Raw genomic sequence first — 14,187 nt, forward strand, 5'->3', positions numbered from 1 at the left:
TCAAGACACAATCAAACCATGATAATTTGGTAGTTTTATACTTCAGCACAGGGTTGATATTGACCAACCAATTTTGGGTCAAATGTAATTGGAATTTTGTGCTGGGATTATGATTTGAAGTGTGATTTACAGTATATGTGAAAGAAATCTAAAGATCTAAAGATATCTGCACATTTTAAGCTGTAACATATGCCCAGAAGATTTAAAATATGGCCACATTAAAATAGTGCTTTTCTACCTTCACTGGGGATTAAAAAGTGCTTTACTTTAAGGAACCAATGACACATCAATGTTATTCGCTGGACAGTCAGGAGCCAAGACGGACGTTTGGATCAGCAGAAAATCCCTCTACCAACTGCGCTACAGCTGCAGTAGCCTTTGGGAGAAAACTGAAATGTTTACTGCAAGGGTTAGGGTCATGTTTCTAGATCTCTAAACTATAAGGACAGAAAGTCTAATTCCGTATAAGACCCCACAGAAGCGTGGTTTTGCAATTTGCTAAGTGTGGCCATTCAAAATGTGAATTTGATTACAATTAATAATAATGGTGTATGTATGATCAAGTACGTTGTCGGGACAGTTTATAAACACTAGACTAGTGTTGGAAAGGCCAGGTGGTTCATTGGGTTGTATGGGGAGTGTTATTGTAAAAGGGAAAAATAATGATTAAAGGAATAGTTCACCATTTTTCCATTCTGTGATATGTTCTTACCTGAGCTTAGACGAGTTGATGTGTACCTGTCTGGTCTTTGTGTGTGCCCGTGGAGGAGCGTGGTAGCTTCCAACTTCACCCCCGTTTGGAGCTATAGGAATACATTGGGAGAGGCTAAATGCTAATAACATCTTTGGTCTTTTTGCGTGACTGAGGGCTAACAGTTCTTCCATTCTGTGATATGTTCTTACCTGAGCTTAGACGAGTTGATGCGTACCTGTCTGGTCTTTGTGTGTGCACCTGGAAGAACATGGTAGCTTCCAACTTCACCCCCGTTTGGAGCTATAGGAATATATTGGGAGAGGCTAAAGGCTAACAACATCTTTGGTCTTTTTGTGTGACTGAGCGCACGCACAAAGACCAGACAGGTACGCATCAACTTGTCTAAGCTCAGGTAAGAACATATCTCAGTATGTAAAAACTGTGAACTTTTCCTTTAAGTCAGACAGATGATTCAGAGGAACAAATGCAATGAATTAAAAAAATCAATGGTGCAGATTTTTATATTGAATACCTTGAAGGGCAACTCACACCAGCATTTTCAGAAACACATGCACATTTAAAGACACACAAATACACACACAAATAAACAAGGTATTGCGCAAACATTGCTGAAGGATGTTTGAGAATGCGTTTTTTGTTTCAGTGTTTGTGTGTGTTTTTCCACGTATTTATACTTTTGTTGGTGTGACTCGCCCTTAGGATAGAGGGTGAAAAGATAAATCATTGATGAGAAAACTTCCAGGGTCAAGATAACCTTGTTTCAGGTGCTACACCCAGTGATGAGTCAGGTGTAAACCAATATAAAGTCACTTCTGATCAATGCTCATATCCCTGTATAAAGTTCGTACCAGCACTGCAAAACAAACTGATCTGACACTGACAGGGTTGAATTTACTGGAAGAATTTTATTTAAAACATTGTGATTCTATGTAAGCATTCTCCCTCTAAGTGCGAAAAGATTTAGCAGTTTGAAAAGACTGAGCAGGCGATCAATACATGCGGAGGATGTGACCTCGGAGTCAATGAAGAAGCTTAGAGGCTGCATTAGCACAGAAGAGGGAAAGTTATCAACATGTCAGTCTTGCCTGTACTGTATCCAGTTTGCACTCCATTGTTCTGCCTTCTCATGAGGCGAGACAAGTCATTTTTCAATCTACAGCACATAGAGTATTTAGATGTTATGTAATATTGAAAAATACATATAATTAAAGAATATAAGTTCAAAGGCTGGTCCTCACATTTTATGAATACTTAATGGCCCAAATGATTAACATTTTACAGACCAATTTGTCAGAGCTTAATGAATTGACCCCAGATTCAAGATGGAGGTTTCAATGTAATTTCTTTTCACGTCAATCATGAAGATTCCCAATGCTCCTCAAAAACAAAGAAATCAGCAAAATTCTAGTAACAAGTTTTATTTTTGAGCAGGAGAGGCTGGAGAAGACATGATGGAGAGAATGAAGTGCTACAGTAGTGAGACAAATGCAAGTAGGCGGACAGAGGAGCGGAACAAACAAACCAGACTAAGCCAGCCGACATGAAAACATGTCCAACAACAAGAACAGCAAACAAGAGGGTTAAACACGGTGCACACAGCAGAGAGCAAATTGAAATTCAAAATCTGGCACTGAGTTAAAATGGCAGGTGTTTGGGACCATTTAGAGAGGGGTTGTGTTGCAGGTGGAGGGGCTGCGAGGCCAGGCAGAGAGCAGTGTGATGGAGAAACATCTGAGGCGGCAGGGCAGATAAATCCAGCTATTTATTCAAAAGATGAAAGTCAAGTATAATGGCATTTTTGGCCTGAGCAGATGTCATTTTCTGATAAGTGCACACTGTATTAAGCAGGTTCTGACAAATATATAAATGTCACATATGAGTATGTTAGAGACTTGACAACAAAGTGTTTTACGATTAGTTTGAATGCCTTTGATTTAAAATATCTTGTATAATTTGATGTTTTGTTTTCATTTGGGCTTGTCTCTGCAAATGATGGTGGCATTTCGAAGGCGCTTATCTCCGGATACTGCATACGTCTTATCACACAGACCGAGGAAAAGGAGAATAAAATGGTCCAAAGCTGCAATTATAGTGTTTGTTTTCTGTGGACCCTACGCATCCCACTGGTGAATGTCCATCAAATATTAGTTAATTATTGTATTAACTCTCTACGAGTTTAATCCAGCTTAGTGTGCACCTTTTTTTGATTGACAATATTCTATTAACTTGTTTAAAGCAATGACTTAGTATTGCACAGAAAAAAAAAAAAAAAAAATGTGCCCATTAATCCGCTTGTGGGCCTGTATCCTAATTACCATTTTGCCATTACTCACTCGTCCACTCTCGATATTTTTCAACTCAAGTGCAGGTTTTCAGGCAGACGTCATAATAAACGGGTTGTGTTTGACCTTAGTCTGAGAACAAAATAACACATGGGGTTTTATCAAGTAGATATAATTTATTTTCATAAAAAGGGTGTTTGGAACAGAGCCTCGACATCACTGTTACGTTGAACACAGAGTTTCTAGTCGCGTTCAATCAAGATACGTTATGTTTGATTTGTCAGTGTACCACCTTCAGACTGAAAATCAACGTCACAAGTTGAAGTACATGCTGATAATTAGCAGGACTACAGACTAACTTTTATGTCTGTTGCGTCGGTGCGCCCAAATATGGTCCTGTAGGTGCACCAGGACATAACTTAGCCGCACCATTTGAGAAATGCTTAAAATTTTCCTGCAAACAGGATTCACTGCCAATATTTTTATTATGTAATATCTTTTGCTCAACCCCTCCTAGAACCGTCACCTTAACGTGGTGGAGGGGTTTGAGCACCCGAATGATCCTGGGGGCCCCTGATAGGGTCACCCAGGGAAAACAGGTCCTAGGTGGCGGGCCAGACAAAGAGCTGTTCAGAAGCCCTTATGAGAGACTAACAGGCCCGGTTAAAATCATGAGGCCGTCCTTCTGTGGACCCACCGCCTGCAGGAGGAGCCATAAGGGGCTGGTGCAATGTGATTTGGGCTCCAATGGCTGCCCCCACTACCCGGGAATGGAAAAGTGGAAGAAAATTGATGGATGGATGGATGGATCATTTGTTCAATTCATCTTCCATACTCATGCATGTTATATAATATTAAGTACTATATTTAAATGCATGATATATGTCCGACTAAATAGATAATAAATAGTGACACTTTTGTTTTAACATCACACAGCTCTAAAGGAGCAGAATGTTGTTCAAAATGTGGCTTGTTTTTAAAAGATGCAGAACTCAAGGATGAAGCAGTAATTTGCATTTTACTCCATTTAAAAATGATTGTTTTTTGTACATATTTATATTCAAATTGTTTCAATTTACTGTGAGGATGTTCTGAGCTCCAGGGAAGGGTGTGTCAACAAAAGAAAAAGTATGAAGTCTGGCTTTAACTGTTATGATCTGGGGCAACACTATGTGCCCAAAGACTGAGATCAGCTGACGACCTGAACATCCTGAAGGACCAGGTTATTGCATCAATGGAAATGACAATGCCAGGATTAATTCCATTGAGAATCTTTGGGATGTGCTAGAGAAGGCTTTGCGCTGTGGCCACACTCTCCCATCATCAATACAAGATTTTGATGAAAAATGAATGCAACACTAGATGGAAATTAATCTTTTGACATTGCAGAAGGTTATTGAAATGCCAAAGCTGTAATCAAAGCTAAGGGCAGTCCAACTAAATATTAGGGCATGTGACCTTTTTTTTGTCGACTTCTTTTTTGTTCGTTTTAGGTCAGGAATTGTATTTCCTTTAATAAATGTTGCATTACATCAATTATTCCTACAGTCATGTTGTTTGCCCACTGCTCTGTAATTTGCATGTTTACTGGCCCCATGCCACACATTCCTGGTATATAATGAATCTTGATGTCCGCATATTCTTTAATGTACAGTTCTACTGTATATAACCTTTACACCACTTAATTGGCCGAGCTACAGAAACATAGTGCTTCCTTTGAAGACTGATGGTTTTAATCTTTTTGCATTGTCCTCATTGTGTAGTGAGCCCAACCTCAGTATTACATTTTGCTCATAGAAATGCCACTGTAGAATATTGCGGCAGCTTTTGGAGGAAATGTATTCTTTTATATGGCAGAGCTATATGAGCTGGAGGTGTATCTCCTTTGGGTTTCTTACCAGTTGGGTTTATTAGCTTGTTCTGCCTATGTTTTGTGGCATATAAGACCTACAGATGTACAGATCAATAAGAGGTACTTCTGACTGTTCCCTGACATTTTGGTGTCCTGTCTCACCCATCCAGATACCTGCTCTGTATTGGCTGGGAGGTATTATTATTGCCTCAGTAGCATATTGAAGTTCATTGCCATACATTTTTGTTTTGAAATACAGAATAATATTCCATATAGAATAAAAAGATAACACACAATCTTTAACGCTATTTTGTATTTGCCTTTTTAATGAAGTACACAGCATGGGAGTTGTGTTGAGGCCCCCGCTGCCTCTTTCTCTTTTATAGTTGTTTATTGAATCCATTACTCTTCTTAGCTTTACATTTTTATAGTTTTAATGGTAAGAACTGCATTGTTTATTCATCTTTTTGCAATTCATTGTTCTGTGCTTCACTTTATCTGGTAGAAAGTGTTGGAAAGGAAATACAGTATATAAAGAGAGCTGTATGCCTGTATATATGTATTTCTATGCTAGGATTATTTTCATCAACTTCTGTAACTACATCATGGCTGTCAAGTTCATGGTGTGTGGGATCATAAAAGTATGTGTTAAAGGGTTATTTCAGGATTTTTGACACAGGGCCTAATTTAGAGTGTTGTTGATTTCTAGAGATTTTTTTTTTTTTAAATCACGCAGTCCTTATATTATTAACTTAACTTATATTATTATTATTATTATTATTAAGAGCTTAGTGGTGCTAGTACTAGTAGCCTGCATTAAAACCCTCTTCAAAATCATCGAGTAGTCCTCCAAACGTTGCCATATCTGATTTGTAGAAAGCTTCTTTGTGAATTCCACGTGCAGTAATGCCGGCAGCAGGTAAAAAAAAATATTCAGTCAAGACAGACATTTATATCGGTAGTCTGGTGTTATAAGTGATTTGCCTCAGGTGCACTGTGCTTGGGTCAGACTGTTTTTAACGCAGGCTACTAGTTACCATAGACATGTACTAGCCTAGCACTAGCCTAGCACTAGCCTAGCACCACTTAACTCTTCAAATATAAAGACTGCATCAATAAAAAATCTCCAGAAGTCAACAACACTCTGGATAACAAGGAGGCCCTATGTCAAAATCCTGAAATATCACTTTAAAGTGCATATGACACATAAGACACCATTTTGCACAACACAATTATATTTAAGCTTTTGCGAAAATTTATACCCAGTTTTCTTTTCTATTTTTGTGATGTTTGCAGTTTCACATCCTTATTGGACACCGACAGGAAGTGACATAGATAGAGGCAGACAATTTTATGTTAATTTTCAAATGGAACTTTACCTCTATCCATGTCACTTCCTGTCAGCAGCTTAAAAAAATACTGAAATAAAATGATGATTATTATTTACTCCAGATGTTATCCATCTAAATAAATCATATTTTCTAAAACATTAAAAACCTGTCATATGAACTGTAAATGAAATAGCTAACAATTAGGTCAAATTTGTTTGGACAGAGTTGAAAACATACTGTTGTCATGTCCCGGGGTAAAAGACAGTTCAACCCATTGTTTACACTTGTCACTCCAATGTGGTTTGGTGCTGCGGGAAGGGCATCCCTCGTGGGAAAAAAAAAACGTACCATACGATTGACAAAAAAGGGCACAACCATGCCAAAAACTGTAATGTTTATACTATATTCCAAGTATAAATGGTGTAAAGGCGTTACATTAAAGGAATAGGCCACCGTTTTTACATACTAAGATATGTTCTTACCTCACTTTAGACGTGTTAATATATCCCCGTCTGGTCTTTGTCCGTGCGCTCTGTCAGGCAAACGGAGCACATACGCAGCCTCTCCCAAATGTCACATAGCTCCGAAAAAGCTCACGATAGAAGCTACCAAGCTCTTCCACGTGTTCCCTATTTAAATAAAGTTACGTGAAGTGTTTTCATTCGAAGTATATTTACACAGAAATGTAACATGTCGATTTTATAAGCAAATAAAGAGGGGGACTATATTGTGAGGCGTAATGATACGAGGAGCACAGCGTCCGCGTAGTAACTCCTAAAGACTTCCCCCGCTCACTTCCGTCAATAACCTTTAGGAATTACTGCGCGGACGTTTTGCTCCTCGTATCATTACGCCTCACAATATAGTCCCCCTCTTTATTTGCTTATAAAATCGACATGTTACATTTCTGTGTAAATATACTTCGCATGAAAACACTTCACGTAACTTTATTTAAATAGGGAACACGTGGAAGAGCTTGGTAGCTTCTATCGTGAGCTTTTTCGGAGCTATGTGACATGTGGGAGAGGCTGCGTATGTGCTCCGTTTGCGTGACAGAGCGCGCGGACAAAGACCAGACGGGGATATATTAACACGTCTAAAGTGAGGTAAGAACATATCTTAGTATGTAAAAACGGTGGCCTATTCCTTTAAAGACACTAATCTCATCATCTTGGCTGCACGGACACATTTTCTACTTCTCTCCAGAGGGCACTTTATTGCTATTGTCAGCCAGGAAATGAGCAAGATGCTGGGCGTACAACACAGACACGACAAGTCTTATCACACTGCAGTCAGTGCCAACCTTCACGCAAACTCAGTCAGGCAGATTGAGGCTGACAAAAACACAATTACTACAATTATACAATGTTGAAAATAATACGTATTGGGTTTGGAATGTTTTGGAGGAATGTTTTGGTGGGTCGGTTTAATTATTTATCAGTGCAAGAAATGTGTCACTTCTTGAAGGTTTGTGCATATTTTTTTGGGCAACTTGGACAAAATAACATGTTCATTGTAAGCGTCATTATTTTTGCATCGTCTGGTCAGTTAGTGGTTTACCTAGGAATATAATAATAATTTTACTTTTAGTTTCTTCCTTCCTGTTTTATAATGAACCCAAAATGTCAGCGTTAATAGAAACATGTTGTGATATCAGCGAGTGCCATTATTTCTTATTGGGAATGACAACAATTGTGACATGAATTGTCAAATAATGAGAGTGGAACGAAATGGGGCTTATAAGAGTTGGATTTATGGCAGCAGATGCATATTTTTATCGCTCATATATGCAGTTTACGTGAAATCGTGGGCTGAGGAATAGACATGTAACCAGTGCAACACCTGGGGATCCATTTCAAGATTGTAAGCCTAATGACTCTACTTTGAGTTGACGGGGGAAACCTTCTTGCTGTGAAGTGAGAGTATAGTTGGTAGCTACTCAACCGCTGAGCATGGTCTTGTAGTATCTAATTAAGGCTTCAAAGACAAAGGAGATGCACGTTGATTATAGGAAGGAGGAGACTTTTAAGAAGTCTCCTACGTTCTCTCCACTGTCTTTTGATACACAGTTGGAAATTATGCATCAGTATAAATACCTGGGCACCATCACTGATAACAAACTGACCTTTTGCTCGATGCTCTTTGCCCTAAAGCTGTCGTTCTCAACTGGTGGGTCGGGACCAAAAAGTGGGTCGCGGAATCATTTTATACAGTATAGTGTAGTATTTTACATGATGTATAAATTGTAATTGGAGGGTCGTGACAGCATCCCAGTTGAGAACTACTGCTCATCAGTGCATGTAAACACTAACTAGGAATTAGAAAAATATTTGTAATGCTTTATAATAAGTGAATTCATGCATTAATTAATCATAATTCATGATGAATTTATGCATTAATTCATCATGACTTCATGAATTAATACATTATGAATTCTTTTAAACATGAATATAGGCTTATCGCTGCATTGGCTCCCCGTGTGTTTCAGGATCGATTTTAAAGTTCTTTTAATGGTTTTTAAATCTTAATGGTCTTGGTCCTTCTTATCTTTCAGAACTGCTTTTACCTTACGAACCTTCACGGCCCCTTCGCTCCTCTGGCAGGGGTCTCCTATAGTTATTCCTAAAGTCAGCAGGAAAACTCACGGTGAGGCGTTTTTCCAGTGTTGCGGCCCTCGCCTCTGGAACGACCTGCCGGAGGAGCTCAGGGCTGCAGAGAACGTTCAAGTTTTTAAGAGCAGGCTCAAGACCCACCTTTTTAGCTTAGCCTTTAACTGATATTTATTTTTGCTAGGCCTATTTATTATTATTTATCAGCACCTTATAATTAATTAAATTGACATTTAATAGTTATTAATATTTATTTAGTATTTATGTATTTTACCTCTCGGTCTTATTTTTTATTATCCTATTATTCAATTTTACTTTTATTTATTTTAACAATTTTTATGCTCTTCCAGTTTCCTCTGGAGGAGCCCTCTGCCTCGGGAGCGGTGATTGGCTGTGGCTGCTGGGATGCTGTCTTGTGGGTGTCTGGATGGAGGTGTTGTGTTGTCCGGGCACCCTGTGTTGGTCCCTGTGGCTGCAGCCGAGGTGCTGCTCCCGATGCAGACGGCTCCTTGGATGGTGTTCCCTTACCTGGTTTATCTGCACCCAGCCTTCTCTTAGCCTTTTGTCCATAGTCTCCACTGTTTTACTTTGAGTGTGTATTGTGTGCTTGTGTAGTGTGTCTCTGGGGAGGTGGGTGGGGGGAATGTGAATGCGACAATGTGTCTGTATTTTTGGAAGGAGGTGGGTGTGAGAGAATGTTTTTAAATCTGTAAAGCACTTTGTGTTACATGACATGTATGAAAAGCGCTATACAAATAAAATTGATTTGATTTGATTTGATTTGATTTGATTTATAGCTGCGTGCTCAACATAATAATAATGCATTGGATTTATGTAGCGCTTTTTTGGACACTCAAAGACGCTTTTCATTGCATTATTGATTCACTCCATACTCAGTGGTAGTAAACTACTGTTGTAGCTACAGCTGCCCTGGGTCAGACTGATAGAAGCAAAGCTGCCAAAGTTGCACCATCGGCCCTTCCGACCACCACCACCCGCTCACTCTTTATTACACTACATACTCACAGGCAAGGTGGGTAAAGTGTCTTGCCCAGGGACACAACGACAGTGTGCACATGTGCGAGCCTTGATTCAAACCCCTAACCTATTTGCTAGTATGTTTATACAAGGGAATGGGGAAGGGAATCTTATTTGTATAGCGCTTTTCATGTGACACAAGTCACACCCAAAGCGCTTCACACATGAAAGGGAGGGGGGTTCATGCACTCCATGCTGATGGTGGTGAGATGCATTTGTTGCTCACATCTGTGCCAACGGTCCCTCCGACCACCACCAACCACTCACACATAAGCATCGGGTGAAGTGTTTTGCCCAAGGACACAACGACAGTCTGCACCTACAGGAGTCGGGATTCGAACCCCCGACCTTTCCATCATGAGACGACCCGCTCTACCATCTGCGTGCGTGTGTGTGTGTGTGTGCGTGCGTGCGTGCGAGTGTGTGTGTGTGTGTGTGCAAGTGTGTGTGTGTGCGTGTGTGCGTGTGCGTGTGCGTGTGCGTGTGCGTGTGTGTGTGCGTGTGCGTGTGTGTGTGTGTGTGTGTGTGTGTGTGCGTGTGTGCGTGTGCGCGTGTGTGTGTGTGTGTGTGTGTGTGTGTGTGTGCAAGTGTGTGTGCCCATGCGCATGTGAATGCTTTGTCCTTAGGATGCCTTGTCCTGCTGCTGCAAATCCAATTGCCCTTCAGGGATAATGTACCGGTGGACTCTTTTAACCGTGAACCTTGAACCTGCGTCTCCAATTCGATGCTCTACCTTTGAGTTTCTGTATATAAATCCTTCCACTCTAAATGGCGAGGGAAAAAAGGCCAAAAGCAAAGTTTAATATGTTTTGACATTTTATGAATACAATCGATTTGTAGCAATCAAAGTCACTATGACATACCTTGCCTCTAATTGTTTGAGAGGGTGGCCACATTACCACGGCTGTAAAAATAGCACAATAACAATAGCAGCACAGTGTTCATTTGATGTTGTGTTTTTCACACCATCAGGACCCCGTCAAAGGAAGCATCCTTCATTACCGCCGTGTCTTCTCATCTTGACCTCATTCTTCAGGTGTGCACACACAGAGGCATGAAGCATGTGTTGTGCATGACATCCGCAAAGCATTCTGGGACAAGAAACGGCAACATCAGAGGGAACTATAGCGCTGCCAGAGTTTCAAAGGTATTCACGCCCCCAGGGGGAGCCATCGACGGCTAATTACCAGATTTCTTATTCTCTATCGCTTATTAGTCATTTCCTCATTACGTACGAACCAGGAATAAAAAGTATCTTTGTCTTGTTTTGTCATCAGGCCTCCAGCAAATTCCACCCTGAAGCTAGATCCGTGTAAAGGGAAACCGAGCAGAGTTTAAAGGCAATAAAGATAATCTCAAACAACAGCATCCGGTCCCAAGGTATGCTGTCGGTTTTATTGCGAGCAAATATTAAGCAGGCAATGTTTGATTATGCTCATAAATCAGTGAACATGGCACGTAACAAGGTCTTTATGAGAGAGTGAAATGCAGCACTGTGTTCCTTTGACGAGGTGAGTAGAAAAGTCTGATATGCTTCAAATAATTAAACTAATGAAAGAGGTCATCTGAGTAATCGCTAGAAAAAATGTGCAAATGTACAAACATTCTGTTCATGGTCAGACATGATTTCAAGGTACTCTGAATAATCCTTGCCCCAACCTTAAAGACTGTCTATTATCAGGAAATATGGTTAGTATTTTCCTAATAATATGCAAACAGAGCTGCAAAATCCATTATGCCTAGCAATTTCTATTACCATATTATCGTTGAGGTGGAAAGTAAAGCGTGACAAACTGTACGACACTCAAGTGAAGGTATAAGATATACAAATAAGGGAACTGTAAGATTTACTGTTTTATTTAACATTTTTAGGAAAGTAGCATTTTGTTTACTAATTTAAATATGTAGCTATCAATTATCACTCAAAAAGCTCCTTGCTCATTCTGCGTCATGATGTGCTAGTCCAACTACGTCATTCACTGTCTGTCCCTGAATCTGACAAAAAAGAATGAAAAAAAAAATCAAGGTCTTCGCCCCCCACAAGTAGACATTGCCATGGAAACGGGTGTTATTCAGTGCACTCAACAATAGATGTTAAATGAAAGGAGCTGTCTGATGGAGATAAAAGTGTGGGCTCGCTTCAGTCAGGGCATTTTCCATACAGCCACAACAGCACAAATATAACAGGGGTTATATTGACATCATTTGTAGAGTTTAATATGTGGGATTCAGATTGTATTGAGCAGATAACACAAATCAAATATCTAGGCCTTTGAGAAACTATTAACAAAACTATTTACTGAATGTTCTTATGAGCAGGCTGAAGGAAAAGGATGTGTTTGTACATATGTAAATTACCTACAAAATGTTTGTATCTTCCATTTAAGCAAAAAACAATTGAGACAAATACAGTTAAATCATGAGATTTATTGACCTAAAGCTGCATGACAAAGAGCATAAACTACAATAACAAAGGGTTGTGCAAATGCAGGCTTGCATATCAGCATATCATCAAGTCCAAAAGAATTAACTGCACATGACAGCTTCATATTGAAAGTAAGCATGCAAGAGATCCCTTTTGTCCATTTTTGACTAAATCAAATACATTTCGTCCATGGTTTCCGGCCCACATGCTGCCGCTGGAGGAGCATATTAGGGCTCTGTGCTGTAAACGCTGTTCTGATTAGTGCTGGATGGATAAGACACAGAGTGGATGGGGATTTGAAGACAGCTTTCGGGTTCAAAACCTATGACTGGCTAATTTAGACTGACAATGGAGTGTGCTGAGATAAGGGAAATATGTAGCTCAGTGGATTCTCACAGCTTTTTTTAATTCCACAGTGAATTATGGCCACAAGAACCACATATAGCACACATAAAAAGTGTTTTTACAATGAGTTTGTCAAAATAGTGATGATGGATTTTGCTTGTAAGATAATGCATGGCACTGACAGTGAGGTCACTAAACTAGAGAAAAGTCAGCTTAGGTCTAGGAGGAAGGAATATTCAGTGTAAAAGCACAGCCCATGAAAATGGTCCTGCATCAGGGTAATGAACCTTTTGAGCAGTGCAGCTCATGACCTGAGGCTAAGCAGTAATACAGGTAATGGATTAACGTAGGAATTGCCATGTAAGGCACGGCTCACACGAGTGCTGATGCCTTTAGGATATTCATATATCAGGAAATATAGGAACTAATATCCTTTAAGGAAAAGAAACACTTTGATATTAGCATTTACATCTACACAGCTAAAATCGAAGAAAAACAAAGCAAGTTTTATTTGGGGATAATTACTTATTATCCATGGAACTCGTCTCTTCAGGCGGAGGTATATTGATCCTTCTTAATTGTATTCTGGTCTTTGCAATCAAATGGGAAGGGAATCCTATTTGTATAGCACTTTTCACATGACATCACCCAAAGCACTTCACACAATATAACTTTTTTTTTCATTTGTTCCATTGTTGGGTATGGTCAGCTACTTATGTAGCTACAGTTGTCCTTGGGGTAGATAGACAGAAGAGCGATTGCACACATCTGCGCCAAGGGACCCTGAAACCACCTCTCACACAGGCGACCTGGTATTCATTCACAGGTTCCTATTCAGGTACTAACCACGCCTGCTTGGTTTTCGAAATCTAACAAGATTGGGAATCCTCAAGGCGTGATGTCTAGGCGAGTTATTACTGCTGTGCTATTATAACCAATAAAGCTCAAAATCAAGATTTTATGAAATGAAACAGTTTTCAAATAAAACACATTCAAATACCCAAAGACCATATACACAATGAGGAAATATTATCTATAACATGTTATATGCTGTATATTTATGCTATACAATTTATGAGTTGCATGGAGTTTGTCTGCTTTTTTTTTTTTTTACATATTGTTTTCTCAATGGTAAACCCAAAGTCCTCATGGAGATACTTCAAGTATGGCTGTGGGGTCTGCAGAATCGATAGGTCTTGTTGAGTAATCCAAAGGGACAAAGGGAGCATCGATAGTGATTTTCAACGAGGTTGGAGTCCATCTCTCTAACTGTGTGTGTGTTAGAGAAGCTTTCCTGGGAATTCAATAGCATGTATCTGGCAACGCGCTGGAGGACACATCAAAGTCAGATTCATATTTGCATGCCCATTTTGTATGCCCTGCATCACATAAAAAGAAGGACAACTGCATTTATGTATGTGGCCAGAAAGAGTCACAAAAGAGTCACGCTCTTCAAGGTATGAAAACAGAGAAACATATGGCAAATTCACAAAGCACCAGAGTTGTTACCTAAAAGAACCTAAAAGATGTGGAGCAGTTACTTATTAAACACTCATAACCTTTTTAAGATGCATTATGGAGAATTGTAAT

This window comes from Gobius niger (genome assembly GCF_951799975.1).
Source record: "Gobius niger genome assembly, chromosome: 4".
Classification (NCBI taxonomy): Eukaryota; Metazoa; Chordata; class Actinopteri; order Gobiiformes; family Gobiidae; genus Gobius; species Gobius niger.